At 41.6% G+C, this 22,971-nt stretch overlaps 1 long non-coding RNA gene across 2 annotated transcripts in view; it reads left to right on the forward strand.

The window, feature by feature from the left end:
- Window positions 1-2,746: 2,746 nt before the first annotated feature.
- Window positions 2,747-22,971, forward strand: part of LOC309527734 — a 68,227-nt gene continuing 48,002 nt past the window's right edge. The window contains exons 1-7 of one of the 2 annotated variants that reach the window (XR_014217315.1): window positions 2,747-2,821; window positions 3,774-3,851; window positions 4,704-4,887; window positions 9,700-11,598; window positions 15,633-15,731; window positions 19,762-19,952; window positions 20,447-20,549. This is a non-coding gene — a long non-coding RNA (uncharacterized lncRNA). The remainder of the gene's footprint in view (window positions 2,822-3,773; window positions 3,852-4,703; window positions 4,888-9,699; window positions 11,599-15,632; window positions 15,732-19,761; window positions 19,953-20,446; window positions 20,550-22,971) is intronic. The other variant, XR_014217316.1, reaches the window with a different exon arrangement.

Genomic DNA, 22,971 nt, shown 5'->3' on the forward strand with positions numbered 1-22,971 from the left:
CCACTGGTATGAAATTTACGGCATGTAATGCCCTGAAAGAAAATATTATGAAAATGATATACAGGTGGTACATGACCCCAGTCAAGCTTGCTAAGATATATCATCTGTCTGATAATAAATGTTGGAAATGTAAGGAGGCTGAAGGGACATTCTTTCACCTCTGGTGGACCTGTCCAAAAGTGAAGGCCTTCTGGGAAATGATCTATAATGAGTTTAAAAAGGTGTTTAAATACACCTTCCCTAAGAAACCAGAGGCCTTACTCCTGGGCATTGTCGATCAGAAGGTGTTAAAGAAGGATAGAACTTTTTTTATGTATGCAACTACAGCAGCAAGAATTCTCATCGCAAAATACTGGAAGACACAAGATTTACCCACACTGGAAGAGTGGCAGACGCAATTGATGAACTATATGGAACTGGCCGAAATGACTGGCAGAATCCGAGATTTGGGAGAAGAAACAATCGAGGAGGATTGGAAAAAATTTAAGGACTATTTACAAAAATTTTACAAGTTATATGAATGTTAAGAATTTGCATGATTTGGAAAATTTAGCTCCGGCAATAAGATTTGATGGTATGGGAAACTAAGTTATATGAATGAAAGGATTAATGTTTAAAATAATACTATATTTTTATTTAGAGTAAATTGATAATAAGTATTTTAAACTTAAAATATAATTATCTGAAAGAACAAAAGAACGTATGAAACAAGGTTATAATTTGCTGACATCTTTATTGTAAAGAACGCATAGTGAGGGAGACGTGGGGCAGTCCGGTTGGTTATGGAAAAATGTTTTGAAAAGATGATTTTCTTTTTCTTTCTTTCTTTCTTCTTTTCTGTTATTTCTTTGTATATCCGTATTTGTATCTGGAAAAAATGCAATAAAAAAGTATTTTTTAAAAAAATCAGAACATTGCAGTATTGAAACTTGCTTTAAAAAAAAAACCTCATTCAGGAAATAGAGGGATGTTCAAAACTGAGAAAAGTTTGAGGGTAGGTGTTTCAGGGAAGCATAGAACTGTAGAGTTAAGAGGGGAATTTTACTCAAGTGCATTGCATTTTGGTATCATTTGGTTCCTCACCCAAAACCAAAAATAAGAGTTTTCTCCCAGAGAGAGGGGGGAGGGGAAGGGGGAGAATGAGTCTGTGCAAATGCAGCATTAAGGTCAAAAAGTCAGAATTACCGTATTTTTCACTCTATAAGACGCACCAGACCACAAGACGCACATAGCTTTTGGAGGAGGAAAACAAGAAAAAAAATATTCTGAATCTCAAAAGCCAGAACAGCAAGAGGGATCGCTGCGCAGTGAAAGCAGCAATCCCTCTTGCTGTTCTGGCTTCTGGGATAGTTGTGCAGCCTGCATTCGCTCCATAAGACACACACACTTTTCCTCTTACTTTTTAGAGGGAAAAAGTGAGTCTTATAGAGCAAAAAATACGGTATTTACACATAGATGAGTTTCAAAATATATTCGGCTGGTACATGGACCAATTATATTAGTTTCCATTCCTTGCAGTAGCAATTTTTAGAAGATTTGAAGACCACATGAAACTTGGTCTGTTGCACTTTTCATTATCTGTTACTGTGTATGTGTAAATAAAAAAATTCCTTCCAGTAGCACCTTAAAGACCAACTAAGTTAGTTCTTGGTATGAGCTTTCGTGTGCATGCACACTTCTTCAGATACACACTTCTGAAGAAGTGTGCATGCACACGAAAGCTCATACCAAGAACAAACTTAGTTGGTCTTTAAGGTGCTACTGGAAGGAATTTTTTTATTTTGACTATGGCAGACCAACACAGCTACCTATCTGTAACTGTGTATGTGTAAATAAACTAGTATAGCAGTGTGGTTTATTGTTGTTACTAGTTCTTTGGGTTTAATTTGTTTCCGAGTGCTGGGAGGGGCATTAATTCTTCCCCCCTCCCCCAAGGTAAAAGAGCAATCCTAACTCCAGACCCACATTGTCAAAGGGGGTTAGGGTGAGGCAGATTTTCCCCTCCGCCTAGATTCACTGGGTTCATGTGGCAGGGGGTGGGGGCTTTGGTATTGCGGAGGCCCCTGCTCTGCAGCACCTCCAGAAAGTGTAGCAGAGTGCACACTTGGGTACCAGTGGTATGCATCGTAAGGCCAAAAACAGTGCTATGGCGGGTGGCAGTAGAGCTAGCAGTTGATCTACCCTATCCAATGCAGGCTTATTTCTGAGGGAGGTGCCTAATATTGAAATGTCAAGAACAACTTCTCCCACCCTTCTGCTCTGGTCAGCCGCTCCCCGAAGTAGAAAAATTAAGCAGAAAACCTATTGGGGGGGTGGATGGATGTAAACATTTTTAATGTCATTAGGAAGTAACATTTTGATTGCAAATAAAAGGGATGAGATCATTTTGGAAAGTTTCTCAGCCAACCCTATTTCTAAGTGGAAAATTCCACAACATTCTCTTCAAGTCATGTTCATTCTTCACCTCCTCCAAAGAGCTCAGAGTGATGCATGTGGTTCTAACCCAGCACTTCATTTTATCCTCACAATCCCATGATGTAGATTTAGCTGATAAAATGATTAGCCTAAGGCCACCAGCGAACTGCGTCTCCCCACTCTGTCAATTGGAGAGGCCTCCTCTGTCCTAGATATTTAAAGCAGTATCATTCTACTTTAAGCAGCCATGGCTTCACACACAAAGCATTCTGGGAACTATAGTGTGTTACGGGTGCTGAGAGTTGTTAGGAGACCCAAATTCCCCTCAGAGACAGCTGCAATTCCCAGAATTCCCTGGGGGGAGAGATTGACTGTTAAACCACTGTAGGAATTGTAAGTCTGTGAGGTAATTTCCAAAGCAAATCAGAATGGGTGCTCAATAAGTACATTGTCTGGGGTTTATTATAATGGCTACATTCAGGTGTGACGCTGGCCATAAACCATAGCTTGCAAACTTTGGCTTTCCAGTCATTGTTTGGGGAAAACAAAGCATGAATGCTGCTTCAGACATGACACTAAACCAGCCGTTCTGTGGTTTGCTTCCTTGCTCCAGGAAGAGAGGTGCAAAACTGGTGATGCTTGTGATCATTTGTGTTCTGATAATGCAGTATTTAGTGCACATCCTAATTTTCCTGAGCTATGTTTCTATAGTCAGAGGTGGTACGTCTAAACATGGCCAATGTGAGAATAAGTCTCACATAAATCTGAGTACGTTACCTGAAAGGAAAGTTTCAAAGTCGATCAAGAGAAGGAATTCCTATTCCACATAAGCTTGCAGGCCTCTGGCTGCCTGGTGGAACAAGAGGGTGATATTCATCACTGGACTCTAGTAATTGGGCCTTGAATTTTGTTTTATTGGCTTTTTCTCCAGGCAGAAAGAGCAACTTGGAGCCAAACCCAGCTCTCTCGTCTACCAAGGGAACTGTGAAGCAAAAAGCCTTTATTGCAATTTGATTCCCAAAATGTGTGTATAAAACAGCGCTCTGCGCACGCACACATACACACACACACACACACACACACACACAATTATTATTATTAGGGAGGTGAAAACCTGAAACTGCATGTGTTCTCTCTGGGTCCCTAGTCCTGTGTAATCAATCACAGCTTGGCCCAGTCTCCTCCACCTGTTTCCTTTCCCCAGTTTGCAGTGTCAGAACAGACCCAGGGTATAATGTGGCGGTTGGGGTGGGGGGAGGAAAGCAGTATAGCAAGGCACCCCATTAGTTAGCCTGTTTGTCTGGCCTTCATCAAGACAGTTTCTGAGCCCGCCACAATCTCTTAACCTGTTTCTACAGCTGCTCTAAGAAACTGAATTTATAGCCGGTGGGAAATTCCAACGCGGAAGGAAAAGTGAAATCTCAAATACTCTCTAGGTAAAGAAAATGTCTCGTTTATTATTACTTATTTGTTATTGTCATCAAACACCAAGTTTGGGGTTGCTTGCATACTGAGTGTACTTTGCGGTGGTGGGAGAAAGGAGGGGAGGGGAGAGCTAGGGGGATTCTGCTGGCCTGGTCTCTTGATATGGGGCTCGTAGAACAGAATGTGGAATGGATGTCATGCGAGTGCTCTCTTGGGACTCGTAACTGGCATCTGCTAGTCTAACTGCCTGTTCCTAGAGTGGAATAATAAGTATTAAAAGGCTTTTAATCCATTTTATTCTTCGGCTATTATGAGACAGCAGAAGCTCAGGCGGTGCCAATCCTGTTCACCCACCTCTGCAGGCTTCCCCCCCCCCCCTCTGAAGCTCACTAGCAATGCTTTTCTGGCAGTGGGCCGTGATCCTGGGGTAATCTTAAACTCTCTCTTTGGAAAGTTTTTTTAAAAATAAATAAATAAAATAAACAATTTTTTTTACAAACCTAGAACAGCAGCAACTTCCCAAATGTTTTCAAGTGGGGAAGATTCCACCAAACCCCCGCTGGAGAATGAAACTAAGGCATGGGGATCTAAAGTCCATTGTAAAAATGTCACTTCTGCATAGATTTTGATGATAAATATAACAGCTCAATTGACATTTTACATGCAAATCAAATTGAAACGCTCATGGGATTAAGTACCAGCTCAAGCCAACTGCTTTGAGGTAGATCTTTCCCATGGGAACACTGAAAGCCTCTTGTTATGAAGTGGCCCCTCCCCACAAAGAACTGGGAGGGACCAGTCTGGGCTTGACAGTGGAAAACTTTCTGCATGGAAAAGTCCTGACGTCCACCTTCCCTCTCCAGGTCAGTGCTTCCTTCCTTTTGATGACATCTGTCTCAGGCAGGGGATGGCATAGCAGGGGTGCCCTGGAGCTCTTGTTTGTGTTGATGACATGCTCCCACCAGTTTGCCACCAGCACGCCCCAGGCTCCGTATCATTCTGGCCATTACTGTCAGTAAGAATGACAATAATTGACTTGTCTAACAGGTAAGAAAACAGCCACCATTATCTGCTCCCAACAAGGAGCCTCTTGTTATATTTTAACCCTGAATCCATAGGTAAATCCAATTTAAGATAGTGGCCTGTCTTCTCTTTGGAGCGCTGTCTTACTTTGCACAGTCTTGAGGTCTTAGCTCATAGGTAAGAGTAAATGCTTTGCAGGTAAACACATCCAGGTTCAATCCCCAGTATCTTGGAGAGCCACTGTCACCTGGAGTACTGAGCTAGATGACGGGCCAGTGGTCTGGCTCATTAAAAGGTGGCTTCCTATGTCCATGGTCCACTGACTTTAGTCCCCGTATTTGGCACCAGGAACTGACTGCAAATGTTTCAGGCTGGAGTCAGAAAAGTAGGAGGAGCCAAAGACAAGGAGATCAAGCAGGAAGATGTGGAACAGGAAGCAACATTTAGAAAGTCGATAAACATAACATGTATAGCAGAGTGGCAGGACTAGGATGGCAGTAGCACCACCATGTTAATTTAAAATGTGCTTATTCCTGTCCATGACTGTAGTCCAAAAAACTATCAAAATCCCATGATTCTGCAAGTTTTGCGAGGGAAGCCAGTTGTACATTAATTCTTCACTGGAGGAGAGGGAAGTACCATTCGCATTGACTGAGGCAGTGGTGCATCATCTCCTCAAGAAGACCTCTCTGGAGGAGGTGATGTCATCCATTCAAGATGGCACCTTAACTTGGCTCTCTCCACCCACCCCGGGACAAGTTTGGTTCTAAACTGCTTCATTAGTTATCCAGACTCTCAAACTCTAGTAGATTTGGGTGGTAAGTAAGAATCTTACTCTGGATTCTTATTTACTTACCACAACTTTGATTGATCCAAGAAAGAAGACTTCCTTCTAATATGGCCATCTGACCCTCTAAAAGAGACCAAGGCAAGTCTCAAGATGAATACTGAGCCATGGTTCATTTGGTACAGCAACTTTGCACTAACTGAGCACAGTAATGGAATAAAGCAACCAACCTTTCTAAGAGGAAATAGCTAAAGTCTCCTCTACAATGGCAACTCCAGTGACCTCCTTCTTCTTTGGTGATCACTTGTAGCCAAGTAAGATCGTCTTCCATGAACACAGTCTTAACGGAGAGTCTGGAAGTGACTGTGGAGGCCAATTCTGGATCCACACGTCCTTCCACAGTGACGACATAGGTTTCCGGGTGGGAGTTGATCATGGTGAGGGTTTGCCAAACGTGCCTTCCTCTTAGCATGTTTCTCCCTTTCATCCTGAGTTTGAGCATCTTCAAAGTCCATGACACCTTTGGTAAAGGCTGTTCTCCAATTTGAGTGCTTGCAGACCAGTGTTTCCCAATTGTCGGTGTTTATACAACATTTTTTTTGATTTCCCTTGAGAGACTCTTTAAACCTCTTTTGTTGACCATCAGCATTATGCTTTCCATTTTCAAGTTCAGAATAGAGTAGTTGCTTTGGAAGATGATAATCAGGCATCTGAACAACATGAAGTTGCTGTTGAAGAATCATTTCTTTGACAATGGTGATCTTTGCTTCTTCCAGTACACTGGCACAGCTAATGCAGCTATGGATCAAAATTTTAAATAACAAGATGAGATGATTGTTAAAAATAATAAACACTCACAATCTAAATTGAACCTCCACCTTTACTTTAAAGATAGGGAACACCATTTAAATATTACAGCAAGAGGAATTCCTGAGACTTTTGACAAGGAGAATCTCTCTGTAGCATTTGTCACATGGGTCAATGCTAATCTTCAAGCACAGGAAACACTGAGGGTTCCCCATGCTTTCCATCCCAAATCAAAGCAGGGGGGAAATCCACAAAACATTTGGTTTGCTCATTTTTCTGTAAAAAACCCGGTAACGCAACTTCTTAGAAATGCTGATTCTATCAAATGCGAAGGGAAAGACATTTCAGTTTATCAAGATCTGTGTCCAAAAATTCTTCAAAGTCAAAGAGACTTTGGTCTATATTTGACTTTGCTGCAGAAGGCAGGAATATGTTGCAAATTGAGTTTTTCATTTAAAGTTACTATAACGCACAATGGCTAATTCAGAAGCAGCAGATACCCACCCTTAAAACTGGAGAAGGACAGACTACAAGTGATAATAAAGACACTTTACAGCAATTTAAATCTTTTTATAGAACACTGTGTACCACTGAAGGTTTGGACCTAACTGAATCCAACAATATTTAAGTCATATCCCATTGTCCACCTTCATTCCAGGGCACTGAGAATTCTGTAGAATCGTAGAATTGTAGAGCTGGAAATAGCCCCGAGGGCCATCTAGCCCAATCTCCTACAATGCAGGAATCTCAACGAGACCATACATGACAGGTGGCCATCCAACCTCTGCTTAAGAAATTCAAGAAGAAATGAAAGGTCTAAAATTCTCCAAGGACTCAGCCACATTGGCTTTATGTGTTGTATACACATTATAACACTGTGACACCAGATGGTGCTGTGGAGTTCCGTTTTTGCCAACCCGATTTCTCATACAGAGTTTACAACGCATTTAACTGAAACGCTTCTTTGATGCGTTTGGATCCAGCCGAAGTCTCCAGTCTTGAACAGTTGTACAGGCATCTTTTATAAAATGTTCCAATTAGTCCCATTTTTTTACTGATACTGTTTTAGAGATACAGTCAGGTGGTCAGATCCCTAGTACCTGTAAGTTGACCACTTTTGCTGTCATACACAAACTTTTTAAGGACATCTTAAACAATTGTGGCAAACGATTATGACAACAATTGTGGCCAATTTGCTGAGTAAGCAAATGGCTATCTATCTGAACCTAACAGCAGCCCAGTAGATTTTAATTTTTTAATACATACTGGCTGGTATTCAACAAATGTTTATTCAGAGTAGACCCACTGAAATTAATGACCATGACTAACTTGTGGCCATTCATTTCAATGGATCTACCCTGAGTAAAAGTTAGCTGAATGCAAGACAACACATGTTTATATTTATTATAAAAACACCTATACCACCCTCCAGTAGTAATTTCCAGAACAGTTTACATAAAAGGAAAATTTAAAAAAAAAATTATAAAGGTAAACCTGTAAAAATAAACACAAACCAACTAAAAAGGCAGTAGATATTGAGAGCCAGATAAAAAGAATCAGCAGGACTAAAATTAAGCATAATATTATGCATGCATATCTGCCTCCTTCCAAAACTTAGGAAGCCACAAAACTATTTAGGATAGGAAATACCAAAGGCTATTCCCCCAGTGAAATACCGCACAATAGACTAGCAACATAGGACACTACAAAGGCTAATGTTATATTGTGTTTAAGATTGGGGAGACAATCTCCATTTTTTTGTATGCCCTGATAAAGCAGACATTAAGATACTAAGACATTTCATCTCATTTTTAAAATATATTTTTATTACTTTGTAAACAAAGCAAATCTGGAAAGTCCTGTCAGTTTTTTCAATGGGCAAATAAGACTCTCCCATCTCCTTGATTTTCTCCACCCTCTTCTTGGGTCTCACTCTCTAGCCCTCTCTTGGGAGACCCCGTTATGTTATGTCCATCAACACAGGCCCCAAAGTGTCTTTTCTCTATCCTCCGCAAACAATTTTTATATCGATTCCCAAGCAGAGCTCCTAATCCTTCCATAATAAATCACTTGCCGGCGCTCAGATCCACTTAGGGAGGCAATGTTAGTCTACATGGGAAAGGATTTCTTTGCATTCCCATAAGCCAACTTCAAGGGATGCCTGAAGGGGGGTTGGTGGCAATTTTACTATACTAAAGGATGCCTCTCTTTAGCATCATGCTTCCTTCAAATTCTCAGTAATCCCAACATAGTCTCACTACTCGAAAAGGATATTGGAAGTCCCTAAGCTCCAAAAGTTTTTTCCTCTGGGATGATCCATCTATGTATGATTCAATTGTAACCTATCTTTAGCACAATACTTTCACATGTCCTCCATGTACGTGGAATATCCAGTCCATACATTATAAGGAAAGGCAAATAGCCTTTGTTGAAGTAGTTTTTAAAAAATAATCCTTGGGATCTGTAATTCTGTGCAGGAGGGGGACAGCATTCAGTTTCAGACAAAGTTCTCTGTTCTGTTCATTTGAACTTGAGCAAAGGTAGAGACCTGGATCTTTGTTTTTATTTTGTTTTTAATTATATCCCACCTTTCATACAGAATTTAAGGTAAGTAGCAGTCATTAAAATTTATAACAATATAGATACACAGACCTACTTACATACAAGTGTATTACATAACGAGCAGCAGAAGATAAAATCACAGTGAAGAACCGCATATTCCATTTGCCTAATGAAACAGCAACAACAGAACCTTAATTTTAATTATTTTTAGCATACTGGCTCTAAATATATACAGTGGTGCCTCGCAAGACGAAATTAATCCGTTCCGCGAGTCTCTTCGTCTTGTGGTTTTTTCGTCTTGCGAAGCACGGCTATTAGCGGCTTAGCAGCTATTAGCGGCTTAGCGGCTTAAAAAGGAAACAAACTCGCAAGAACTCACAAGCCCATAGGGAAATTCGTCTTGCGGAACGACTCAAAAAATGGAAAACTCTTTCGTCTTGCGTGTTTTTCGTCTTGCAAGGCATTCATCTTGCGAGGTACCACTGTAGTTCATGGAGGAGAAAAAGACCATGCTAGCTACAGCGCCAAGTACTTTTTCCAAATGGTTTGCTTCTCTCCTGGTCTTTTCCCTCACCTTGAACATAAGCATACTCCTCTACCATCTCTGGCTAATCACTGTCCCCTGTCCTGGACATGCTTAGTAATCCTTTAGAAGGGTTTTGAAGAACTATTTGTTTCAGATGACCTATTGTTAAGAACCTAAAAACATAAGAAGATTCCTCCTGGATGAGACCAAAGACCCATCCATTCTGCATCTGCTCTTTCCGTGGCCAATGAGAAGTCCACAAGCAGGACCCAAGTACAAAAGCACTCACCCCATGTGTGCTGCCCAACAAACAGTATTCAGAGGTATATGGCCACTAATGCTATTTTTCTATAGCTGTCCTGCTCTTTGTAATGGACAGATTTGTGAAAATTGTGTTCTGCATTATAGGGTGGCTAGGTGTTTTATTCTCACTGGTTCATTTAACATTAGGAGTGTTCTGTAGTACAGTCATACCTCGGGTTAGAGATGCTTCAGGTTGCACATTTTCGGGTTACAGATGCGACAAAACCAGGAAGTACCGGAACAGGTTACTTCCAGGTTTCAGCGCTTGCGCATGCGCAGAATCACTAAATCGCACTTTGCACATGTGCAGAAGCGCCGAATCGCAACCCGCGTGTGCACAGACGCGGCGCTGTGCTGCGAGTTGCGAATGTGCCTCTCGCACGGATCACATTTGCAACCCAAGCATCCACTGTATTGCATTTTTACATTTTGTACTGCTGCTCATCTATTTCTGAACTGTTACCATGTAAGCCGCCTGGGGAGAGTTAACTCAGAAAGGAGCCCTATAAAATACAGAGTGTATATATTAGCTATGTTTTAATCCAGGGAAACACTTGCATCATTTAAAAGCCTTTTCCTGAGAACCCAATGAGCATCTGTTATGCTATTATTTGAAAACTCTTGCCAGGATACATTAATGACCCTTAAGTTAAAAAAAAATTGCTTCTTCCCAGAACATGAACCTCATTTGCTGATATCCTCCTCCCTACAATATACTCCATAAAATATTCCTAATAGAAATTCCCTTGGGTTGGGAAGACCTCATTTCCAGTTAGTCCATTTAATCAATTCCTTCTCTGCTGGCATGAATACACAGCTTCATACCCATTGCTTCAGTTCTTTTCTCCAATCGCCATCATTTTTCATTTTCTTCCATATTGCTTCTATGCTCCTACAAGACTTCCTGCTAATAAGTGCTGTGCTAAAGGAAATTGGGGGGTGGGGGGTGCTGTGTGGCAAAGCCGTAGAATAAGCTTGAGGTGATTGCGGTTCTGTGCAGGCTGCCTACATACCATGAATTTAAAGCACACACACACACACACACCAAAAAAGAATCACTGGAACTGTAATTTGTTAAGGGAATTTTCCTGGGAATTGTAGCTTTTTGAAGGGTAAGCTCCAGTTCCCAGGAATCTTAGAAGGGGTGCTTTAAATGTATGTTGTGTACACAGCCCACACAACTTGCATGTTTGGGGAAAGAGTGCATCACTTAGCAGCAGAATTTTCAAACTCTGCCCCCGTTTACCAGTTCTGTTGAACATTTTAAGCATCTGGTAATTTAGGTATCAGGAACCGCACAAGAGATCCCGGTTTACAGAGCAGTCCAAAAAATAACTGCTTACTCTTCTTTGTCAAGCAGGACAGGTGGCTTGCTGCTGACTTCCAAATGCCTTCTGTTTGGCTGTAATCTTCCTTTCCTGCTAATCCTTCTGTCTGAGCACCTAGAATTGTTGGGCCCACTGGGCTTTCAGACCACCTACTCTGTACTTAAACCTGTATCTATGCTGCCTCTCCTTTTATTTTTTTATTTTTTTGGTACCTTATTCAAATTGTTTCTGGCACTTCCCATATCAGCCTGCCCATGCCACGCTTTCCTTCACGTTCCACTGCTAGAACCTTTTTCACAGTTCAAATTCCCAGTTTGTTGCATTCCATCCTTCAACAGGTAAATTAAGCATCAATACTGCTGTCATTTCTGTGCCAAGTAAAGATGTATCTGTCCACCTAGGCTTTTTAGGTTTTTGAACAGGTGACTTTTTTAAACCTTCACTGTGTTTAGCTGGTTGTTTTAGCTGCTTTTGTTTGTTGACCTTTTTATGAATAGGTTTACTGTTTTGATTGATTTGGTGGTTAACAAAAAATTTTATGTTGTACCCCGCCCTGGTTAAGTATTGATGTGTGTCTGTGTCCTATAAATCTTTTAAATAAATTAATGTGTTTATAGCCTTTCCTTTACGATCTCTTGGGTTTTCACCCTTGAAGAGACTTATAAAAACCTTTACTCACAATTTCTCCTCCCTCTGCCTTCCTTCATGCTCTTTCCTGATTTTTGCAATCATCATTATAAATACTCCACTATTGGAACTGTTATTTGGTTTTCTGCCTTTCAACATGTCCCAAATAGAACTAAATTTGGATTGCTGGCCCATTCTCCAGCAATGATTTGCACAGTACGCCTTACTTCCATTCTTCTTTGAGTGCTGTCACCCTCTGCTGTCAATCAACAGTGCTGATTGTATTTCTATTCTGCATCTTGTTGTACATTATTTATACACTAGCCATTGATATACTGTGGCCACTCTGTCGTTTCCTTCTGTTCCCTGCTGTTCTACTCTGAACAACCATTCATTTACCATTGAGCCACAGAACAACATGTATGTTAAATAGACCTACTCAGAGCTGATGCAATGTATGTGCCTCTCAGCTCCAATGTTACGAGCAGAGAGGAAAGCTCTGTGTATCTTGCCAGAAAGCCTATTCCACACATTTTCTGTGAGACCCAGTGCTGCAGTTGCTGTAGTCGGTGATCATCATTCCATCTATTCTTTGAGAGAGATTTTCTCACATCTTCCTATCTTGGCACTGTTTCTCTCCACGCCGCCTCTCCCTTCAAAGGAATCTTTAACAGGTTCCTTCTGAACTTCAAAACCAATCGAAGGGCACCTAGCTTGTCCCCTTTGTTCTTAGCTTTGAAGACCCCTTTGCTTGCTTCTTTGCAGCATGATTTACATTCCAAAACACACACAAAAAGAGGATTTCTCTCCTTCTTTCCTTCTCTTTCCCCATTTGTCAACTAAAAATATCTAATCAGTGGCAGCAGACTAGGGAAGGGCAGAGAAGACTAGGAATTGTTTGTGTTAAAGAAATTGTTTGCATTAATCTCTACAGTCAAATATGGATGACATTGGGCAAAGCGCCAGGGGTGAAAATGTTCTTTGAAAAGGCATGGAAATGGCCAGCAATTCAACAAGGAGAGCGATTTAGGTAGTGATCTGTAGGCAAGGGAGCACAACTGATCTTTGGGTGCTTTGAAAGGCCCACTGAAGAAAACAGTTGTATAATTTGATCCTTAGTTAGAACAAAACGGAAAATCTATCTGTTTCATCTCCCCAGAAAAAAATAATTTGGACCCAATTTATTCCAACTAAAATCCAATGTTTCTACAAAACTAAGCTAATTGCTCTTTCTATAGAAATTATAGGGACGTGGGTGGCACTGTGGGTTAAACCACAGAGCCTAGGACTTGCCAGTCAGAAGGTCAGTGGTTCGAATCCCTGCAATGGGGTGAGCTCCCGTTGCTCGGTCCCTGCTTCTGCCAACCTAGAGTTCAAAAGCACGTCAAAGTGCAAGTAGATAAATAGGATACCACTCTGGCAGGAAGGTAAATGACGTTTCTGTGCACTGCTGTGGTTCACCAGAAGCGGCTTAGTCATGCTGGCCACATGACCCAGAAGCTGTACGCCGGCTCTCTCGGCCAATAAAGCGAGATGAGCGCCGCAACCCCAGGGTTGTCCACAACTGGACCTAATGGTCAGGGGTCCCTTTACCACATCAGCCAGTAATTGTTGGTGTTGGCATCCATTTGTCTCAGGAGACAATAGAGGAGTGCGCCTTTGTGGGTGAAGTCAAACTGCTGGAAGGTTGCACTGCCTGCTGTGGCTGTAGAGACATATTTTGTGGCAGCTGGGGCAAATGAATTAGGGTAAACACTTTTTATTGAGGGAGGCCGTGCAATTGGGGTAGCAAGAAGTGATACGCAGAAAATCAACATATGTCACTTTCCATGGCATATCATGGGGACAACACCATGCGAGGAATTCAGATATGAGCATTCCACCAGTGCAAGCATTTCTGCTCTCCGATGGAACCATCTCCCTGCTTCTACCCCTGTGTGCTGTTCTGGGGTATACTCTCAACTCTCCAGAATGGATTTATAAGAAGTGCGGGCAGGGGGCAGAAGAGGGAGAAAACCCCACTGTATTAGGAGGAGTCCTTTTGCTGGCTTCCACTAGAACACCAGGTTAGTTTTACCCAGTACCTTCTGCTTAACTTCTGCCTATTGTGCAGCTGTTAAAAGGAACACAACCTCCATCAAGGGGGTGGGCTGCAGTGTCCCACTTCTGAGATATCTGAGCCACTTTGGAATCCGAAGCAACAAAGGTTTAAAGTGCTCCAAACCAAAATGGGATTTCAGTACAAATTTCTAAACTGAGGCGACTTGCTTTCCAAAGCAGTGCAGCAGGTTACAAACCATTTTTGGGAAGAAGAAAAATGGCATAGCCCTAGTAGCAATCCTACCAGGAATTGAAATCTTCTTGTTTCTTCGGACAAATTTCCTGTAATATGACAATATGGAATTTTGATGACTTCACAGTCAAGGGTATTCCTACTAAATGTATTCCAGTCAGTGAAAGGCTGTCTGCTTGTGAGGAGAAAAGCAAAGATGAACAGGAGATTGCAGAGAAAATTGGTGATTTATTTGCATCAGTTTTCATACAGAAATATCTACCCTGGGGCTACTCTTGATTGTGAGAGTTCTCGGGGAGTGAATGAAATAAAGCAGTGCTGGATCAACATGATAAATTAAAGTGTCATCAATCATCTGAAAAGGACAGTATTCAGCTGCGAGCTGTGACTATGGGGGTTGACAAATGTATAATAGATCACAAGGGAAGGATGCTACATTGGAACACTTTAAGGACAAATGACTACGATTTCTAAAGATGCTTCAGGTGATTTCAAAAGTCAGAATCTAGCAAAGCTATAAATGTTAGTGGGAAAAGCATTGACAAAAAGAGAAGGAAAATACATTGATAATGTCTGGGAAATTAATTAACTTTAATGGAAACGGGCAATAAATTCAGGAGGTCCTCCTGTCGCCTTTCCCCAGTGTTAAAATTAAGCTATATAGGAATTGTCGGTGCAGATGTCCATGCCAAAGTGTGGACATCTGAGTGCAGGACCAACAGTGCACCCAATTCCTCAAAGCAGGACCAACAGCAGGACCTTCTTCCATAGTAACCATATGCTCTCCGGATTTTTAAAAATAAAATAAAGGAGGTTACTGTATTTCAGTACCACTGTGAAGTGAGGATTCTTGTACTGTACATTGTGGTTTACTAGTTTAGAAACAGTTCATTAGTGATGTTGTTGTTGTTGTTTAGTCGTTTAGTCGTGTCCGACTCTTCGTGACCCCATGGACCAGAGCACGCCAGGCTCTTCTGTCTTCCACTGTCTCCCGCAGTTTGGTCAGACTCATGTTTGTAGCTTTGAGAACACTGTCCAACCATCTCGTCCTCTGCTGTCCCCTTCTCCTTGTGCCAACATCAGGGTCTTTTCCAGGCAGTCTTCTCTTCTCATGAGGTGGCCAAAGTATTGGAGCCTCAGCTTCACGATCTGTCCTTCCAGTGAGCACTCAGGGCTAATTTCCTTAAGAATGGATGCGTTTGATCTTCTTGCAGTCCATGGGACTCTCAAGAGTCTCCTCCAGCACCATAATACAAAAGCATCAATTCTTCGGCGATCAGCCTTCTGATCACTAGTGATAGGAAGTTTGAAACTCATTTCTCTGGATTGTTTCTGGCCCTTATTTGTTTGTTAGAAATGTTGTCTACCCCTCCTTTCAGTATTCCAACCCCAACAGCAGCTAACAACCCAAATTAAAAACAATTAAACATATATAACAATGTTTAAAATATTAAAACATGAAAGAGTGACAGTAGGTAAAATCAAAGTAACATTGTGTGTGTGTTTCTTTTTCTTTTCATGGTGCCAATATGAAAGCACTACCAGGTGGGCCTGTCTGAGGAGAATATTCAACAGTCGGGGTTCTACCAAAAAAACAAACCAACCCAGAAACCAACAACCAGAGACAGGTCTTAGGTAATTATTTTAATCCAGATTTGGGCAAAGATGTAGGTTGGGGTTGTCAGTGTGATGCCCTCCGGATGTAGTGTACAGTCATGGTGTAGTGGTTGGAGTTTTGGACCAAGACCTGGGAGACCAGAGTTCAAATCCTCACTCAGCTGTGAAGCTCACTGGAGGATAACCTTGGACAAGTCATAATCTCTTGGCCTAGCCTACCTTGAAAGGTAGTTGTGAGATTAAAATGAGGAGCGAGAGAACCATGTGCACCACGTGTTTTTTCCTTGAAGAAAAAGGTGAGATATAAATTCAACAAATAAATGATGTTTGTTGGACTCCAACTCCCTTCAGCTCCAGCCAGCAATGTCAGTGGACAGGGATGACAACAGTTGTAGTCCAGCAACATCTGGAAGGCCATAGGAACTATAATAGATGATCAGCCTAGGCACAAATATTCATAATCAAACCTAATGACTGATACTCTTTGAAATGGTTTGCATTGGACTTGTAAAATTTTTCATTCTCCCCATGACAATTAAGTTCTTATTCCTCCTGGTGTTCATACATTTTCCTCCCCTCTTGTCTTTGGCCTCAAAATTCTTGATGATGATTTATTGAACATCTGGCTACAGCAACAAAGTGGAGCTTAAAAGTGTCATACTGGCAAGAGAATGTGGATAAGTATGGTACTAGAAGGACTGTGTCTCTGAACAAACAACTCCTGGCAGAAGCCTTCCTTGAGTGCACGAGATAATCCCAACCAACCATTTAAAAAACAAAACAGAACACAAAACACAAACAGTAACAGCAAATAACCCAGCTCAGTTACAGTTAATGGAGTTGGCTCCCTGCGGCTTAAACAGGTGTAAGTTAAAGATACAGAACAGCAGCAGTTTCTTTCCCTCCCTCCCTGAGCTATCCTAATAATGGATGAGCTGAGAAAGGATGTGTTTGATGAATGACCCAGTGGAACAGCACTGAGGCCCAGTGCAATAACACGGACCAGGTACGGAGTGATTCCTGTCAGCTTTGAGGGGGGCAGTCAGCAGGGAGAGGGGGGCACACTGATCAGGAAAAGAAGAATGAGCAAAACTAAACCAAATCATCATACTTAAACTCTTTAATGAGTTGCTTTGGGAAGAAAACCCTCTAAACTTTGGAAGAAAACATACAGGATAAGAACCCAGGAAGCCCAACAAGGAATTCAGCCCCAAAGGTGAATAATATTTGGCAAGGGCAGTTGCCCAACCGTGCCTCCCTTTCCCTAGTTTTCTTTTCCTGCTTACAGATTCAGCTGAAGAATTAGTTAGAAACCTGAATAGAAATAAATGAGTCATGTGATTTTCTTGACAGTGTGGAGAAAGCAGTATACGTTGCTCCAAAACAGCTCCTGTTACTCTTCCTGCCCTGTTCTAACCCACCCACAATGCAGCCTAGCTAAAATTACCAGCCTAAAATTACGCTAGTGGATGTGAATTCGTTGACACTTGTCCCTTTGCCATGAGCCCTCTCCTCCAGGTGCCGCCGTTGCTGGTGGCAGTTGCTACTCGCTGTGACACACCTCTTTCTGGCGTGCAATTTAGTCTCCTGTCAGTTGAGCAGGAAAAGCTGAGACAAAACCGCAAGAAACATGGGAGGTGGTTGTGAATGGTGGGGGGAGGAAGTGAAGGTGCATCAGAAATTACCCTGATCTTATGACTCAGAATAAATCAACACAAGACTGCCAAGTCTTGAAATAAAAAACTCTGGTAATGGGGTGTGGCCCACAGAGGAAGTACAGGTCAGGGCAGAACCCAGGCAACAAGAGGGGTCTTCCCCAAAGAAGTATTGGGGGGAATCACTGGCTACAAAAAAATAAAACTGGCCTTGCCCCTGAACCTAAAGCAAAAAACCCACATACAAACATGGAGTTGATTATGCCAACTCTACACAGATGTTGAAAAATCTTAATTCTCACTCTTCTCTCTTCATCTGAGAGGTTTGCTTATGACATACTAAAGCTACTGTGATCAGGTCAATATTACCATGATGACTTGTAATTTTAAGAGGCCACATTCGTCTCGGCCTCCATAATCACATGGCCACTGCCACTTGGATACATCAAAGGCTTTTCTGAAAAATCTGTCATGTGTTAATAAATACCTCTATGTCTATGACTTTCTGTGAGGCCAAGTGTTACTGTTCAAATGATTTCAGATTAACAGCACTGGAAGAGAGGCTAGCAGAGTTAAATTTATTTATGTCCAATTTTCTGTGTCTAAAGTAAAATGCTTTTTTTAAAAAAATGCCTAAACTGCAGTAGTGTAGGAAGGCAGGAGCCGGGGAGGGGGGGAATCTATCTCCCTCAGGGGGAGTATGGGTTGCTACGCCGGTGCTAAACTGGTCAGCTCTGTTTTGAAATAAAAACAGCAAAGAGCAATTTCATGGGCAAAAAGCAGCTGAGGGAGTTCAGCAGATAACTGGTATGAGGCCTCAGTCTGGATTGGGAGCATATTCTAAATTGTAGCCAAGAGGCTGCTTTTTCTTCAAAATAAAAGTGGCCAGTTGGAGCATGCTTTTTTTAAAGCATGATAGTTATGATAAAGTGTGTTTATCATAACATGTAGTTTGGCCTGAAGATTACAGTCCTAAGAACACTTACCCAGGGGCCTATGGAACAGGGCCTGTCCAATACATTTTGCTACCTGAGGTGAGGCATTCCATGTACGGAAACTGACTGGGCAGCTGAATCTTACTTCACCATTGGCAATGGGGCAGTGTTCGCCACTACACCAAAGGGATGCAAACTAGTTTAGGGGGTGCAGGACAGGTCACACGGCACAGTTAGTGGGCTCAGGAAGAACAGTTTGCAGGGAGCTGCTGCTGCCCCTCAACATTTCTACCTGAGGCAGTATCCTCAGTCTGACCAGCCCTGCCACTGGACATTATGAGCTTTACATCTGAGTAAACATGTGTGGGATTAGGCTGCAGTTCAGTATTATTTACACATTGCTTAGTTGAAATCATTTTAATCTTCTTCACAAGTTACGTTAGTCTGAGTTTATTTGTATCTAGAGGGAAATTATCCCTCACATAGCCCCAACTAATGCAGAGATTAAAGTCACGGGATGCGTAGCTGATTCTGGCACAGAGCCATTGAAAATAGAGGCAAAGGGAAGTTACTTCTTCTGGTTATGGGACCTGAAGTTCCCAGCAAGCTTAGGAAAGCCCAACCAAAGTAATGTGAGATTTAAACTCAACAGGCTATATGTATATATACATTGGATTTATTAAAATAATAACCATATTCCGGAGATTTGGTTAATAACATTGGTTTTAAAAAGGCAATGTATAAATATTAAAATACACTAAAATAAATCTGTATTTATTTCCACCTATAGCATGGGGTTGCTGGCACAACTGCTGAAAAGTCTTTAGTGTGCATCCCATCCACTTCAACAGATTGGCCATCTTTAACGTCATTAGTTGTATAACAAATACCAATCTGTTCCTTTTTGGTCTAGTTCTTGCTAACATAGCACTCTTTCTCCTAGCTCTCCTGGCTCACAATGGCTGGAATTGGTTCTATGTTAATTCTAGCACCGTACAAATGTTGCATTGTACACATGTTCGCACATGGCATAAAACTATATTCACATTCAAGGAATGCACATGTGGGAGAACTTGGATATATTTGGAGTGATGCTCTTACTTTCACTGTGTGTGCACATAAGGTTGTGTCAACTGCTGAATGTGTGGTAGCATCTTACAAACCATAGAGCAGCTTTCCCCAGCCTAGTGCCTCCAGATGCTTTCATCTACAAACTCCAATCAGCCCCAGGCAACATGATACCACGGTTAAGGGATTAATTGTAGTTAAAACTATTTGTCTAATCAGCATATGTTGATCAGCTACCAGGTGTGTCACTACTTATGCATTATGCATCACCAAAAAAAGAAGACAAATAAGACACTTGATTTATATAAAAATTGTATATGCTGATTTAGAATAGAGAAATGTTTAGTATAGTTTAATAGAAAAATATGCCTGTTGTTTTTGTCCATGGAGTTTACTTGGCAGTGGCTTTCCAGTTCCTGCTCATGAGTTTGACCAAACTGCGGAAGTGCCTGGTGTGCTCTGGCCCGTGGGGTCATGAAGAATCGGACACGACCGAACGACTAAACAACAACAACAACTAGAAAAATAACACCTCTCACCACCATGGGGGTAGCCGGGGAGGGCAGCTGCCCCTCCATCAGGTAAATAAAAATACCTAACTGAACAATCACGTCACAGATAGCTCAGTTCTGCCCCACCCCAACATAAATTCTGCACCCCTAACAATCCTGGCTACGCCCATGCTCACCACTTTGGCTGTCATGAACTCTGCAGCATTATTGGGATCAAACTTAGGTTGGTGGGCTCCATCACAGGAGGAGAAGAAAGGAAAACAGGGGAGGCCAGTTGTTGGGAAATGAGGTCAGAGGAAGCGAGTTGTCCCCATTGTGCCTCAACTTCAGTTGCTTCGGAAAGGGGCGTAAGGATGCCAGCTCTGACCTCTCAGCAGAGTGGAGAGCCTCAGTGGAGGCTAGGGAGAGCTGCAGGTTGCCAGGCGGAGAGGCACTCGGGAGGCGGTAGCATGGGCATAGCTAGGATTTTTGTGGGGGGGGCAGGCCTTTTGTGGGTGGGGGCAGGACCAAAGTTAGCTATGTATTTTTATTTTTATTTATTTATTTATTTATTTTTATCGGAGCCTATGCCCATGAGCAGCAGCAACTGATCAGAAGCCTGAACAAGAGGGTGTGGCATTGTCACCTATAACTAAGCACGACCTCGCAGATGGGCATTCTTGCAAGGTGAGCAAGTCTCATGAATGAGTGTGTCATGCCTCAGCTTAAAAGCTTGCCAGGAGGGGTGTGGAAGCTATTGCTTTGTTATTTCTACCCAGTTCTGAACATTTTTCCTGATTCCTAACCTTCAGGTAGATTAGTGATACAATTATTTGTTATACATCAAGCCAGTATTTCTTGTGTCTTAAGAAATTGCATAATACAATGGGCCCGGAAATCCGGTAGCTGACATAATGCATTTCAGAACTAGTAGAGTTGCCATCTTTCAGAAAGTAAAATTCCTGACACCAGCAAAGTTGTTATTTTTAGGAAACCACCAAAATTGTTGAACTTCTTTGGGGAAATCTAACCCAAAAATAGTGATTTTAAACTTTCAGAGCTGTTTCCATACATCCGGGTTTTCAGCAAAAATCCCCTGATGCCATTTTTGAACCCCAAAACCAGGACATGTCAGGAATTTTCCTGACATATGGCAAGCCTAGAACTAGCCTTACACTCCATAGAAGTCTTTTTTTCTACCAGGCTTGGCTTCTTCTAGTACAAATGTATGAGCAATGAGCTGCCTTTTTAGAAGAATCCCTGTGAAATCCCACCTTCCAAGGCAAATCATCAATGAGGTCACTAATTTCTTTCTGGAACTGGAAGGAAACTACTTCTTTAATAACCCTTCAGCTATTATTTGCATCTGCCGTTCCTAGATAGAAAAGACCTAATTGATTAACCTTCCTCTCAACTATAAGCAGTGCTTTTTCTAGGGGTACGAAGGGGTACACTTACCCCTAAACGTTTTGTGAATCTTTGTACTTTTGTCCATTTACTGTATTTATTTTCCCCGATTTTAACTATTAAATGGTGATTTTCTTGAGTCAAAATGAGAGTACCCCTAAACAATTTTTAGGAAAAAAGCACTGACTATATGAGTATTAAACATAAATAAGTGCCTCTATGATTACAACAGAGAGGGAATTAACTCTGCACTATGATTGTTTTCCTGAGTTCTTTAAACAAAGGGAAAACTTCCAGAAGGATAGTCATGTTAGTCTGTTGCAGAAGAAGCTAGAAGCCAGGTATTACATTACTTTTTTCTCATATATATATATATATATATATATATATATATATATATATATATATTCCTTTCTTATATATATATTCCTAATAAATTTGTTGCTTGGATTAACTTTTACCACCCACCATTCTACATATTAGCTAACTGAACTCTTAAGCCTATATTCCAAAGCAACTTGTTTCACATGATTCAATCTGGAGAGGTAGTCTAGGTGTTTGAACTGGCTCAGTTTCTAATGTGATACAAGTAATTCTTCGTTTCATAGTTTTCTTCTAAACAAGCCAGGTTCCATTGCTGTGTGAAAACAGACCTGGAAATAAAATACTAGATCATCAACATGCTTTCCTTGGGGAACTATTCAGACAATACCTTGGTTTGAACTAATTAGTTAGTTAACAAGCCATTGCTTTCAAGCAGGAAACATTTGAGCAAATATTTTATAAGTCTCCTAGGGCCTTTGGCGCAGGCCAAATGCTCTGCAGGTGGAAGAACCCTTTTTAAGCCTCTGATCTTCAGTCTCACTCTTGCCTTGTTTTTAGACAGTAAAGTGATACTCATTAAGAACTTGGCAGAACCAAAGACAAAGAGCATGGATCAACTTGCATACTGCAAGATGTGACAGATTTGAACCTACAGGGGCCAGACCCAAGCCATGCATAGCTTGTAAACAGATTATAATCTGACCAGGTCAATAATTTTAGGCCCTTCAGGATTTGAGGCTGTTACTACTTTGAGATGTGGGAAGCTCCATCACGTTTGTCAGTTTGCCTCTGATGGGACCAAGAGAGCGGTAATACCAGGTCTGGTTTTCGTTATCACTACTACTGCATGGTTACTATAGCAACGTACTAGGCCGCACTGCAGAGTTTGCTTCATTATGGTATGGTCTGCATATGATTGCCTGTGTCTGTGAGGAACAGAGACACAAATCCAAATTTAAAGTGGGAATATGGGGTTCCTTTCCTGCCCTCTGCTTTTCATTCTGGATTAGCTTCCAAATGTACAGAAACCAGAACTCTACCTAGCGATCTCATGAGTCTCTATTTTTACTTGGGAATTCAGAGAACAGAGGTACATTTTTATTCCTTAAGAAAATATAATTCATACCCAAGAATCCTGTGAACTCAGGCCAGCAACCAGTGCTGAATATTTGAAATTCAGACCCACAGAGGAGATCCTGAGAGACTCTCGGAGTTTGCTATAGCTACAAACCTTTGAAATTAAAAGTGCCTGTGTTAATGCCCATATGAACACATTGAGGGGTAAAGCAATTCCTTCCTTTGTTGAGTCTCAGAAATGGACATGTTGATTAAGGCAGCAGTCCTATGTGCTTCCTTGGGAGTAAGCGCCATTGAATTT

This window comes from Podarcis vaucheri (assembly GCF_965113315.1).
Source record: "Podarcis vaucheri genome assembly, chromosome: 2".
Lineage (NCBI taxonomy): Eukaryota > Metazoa > Chordata > Lepidosauria > Squamata > Lacertidae > Podarcis > Podarcis vaucheri.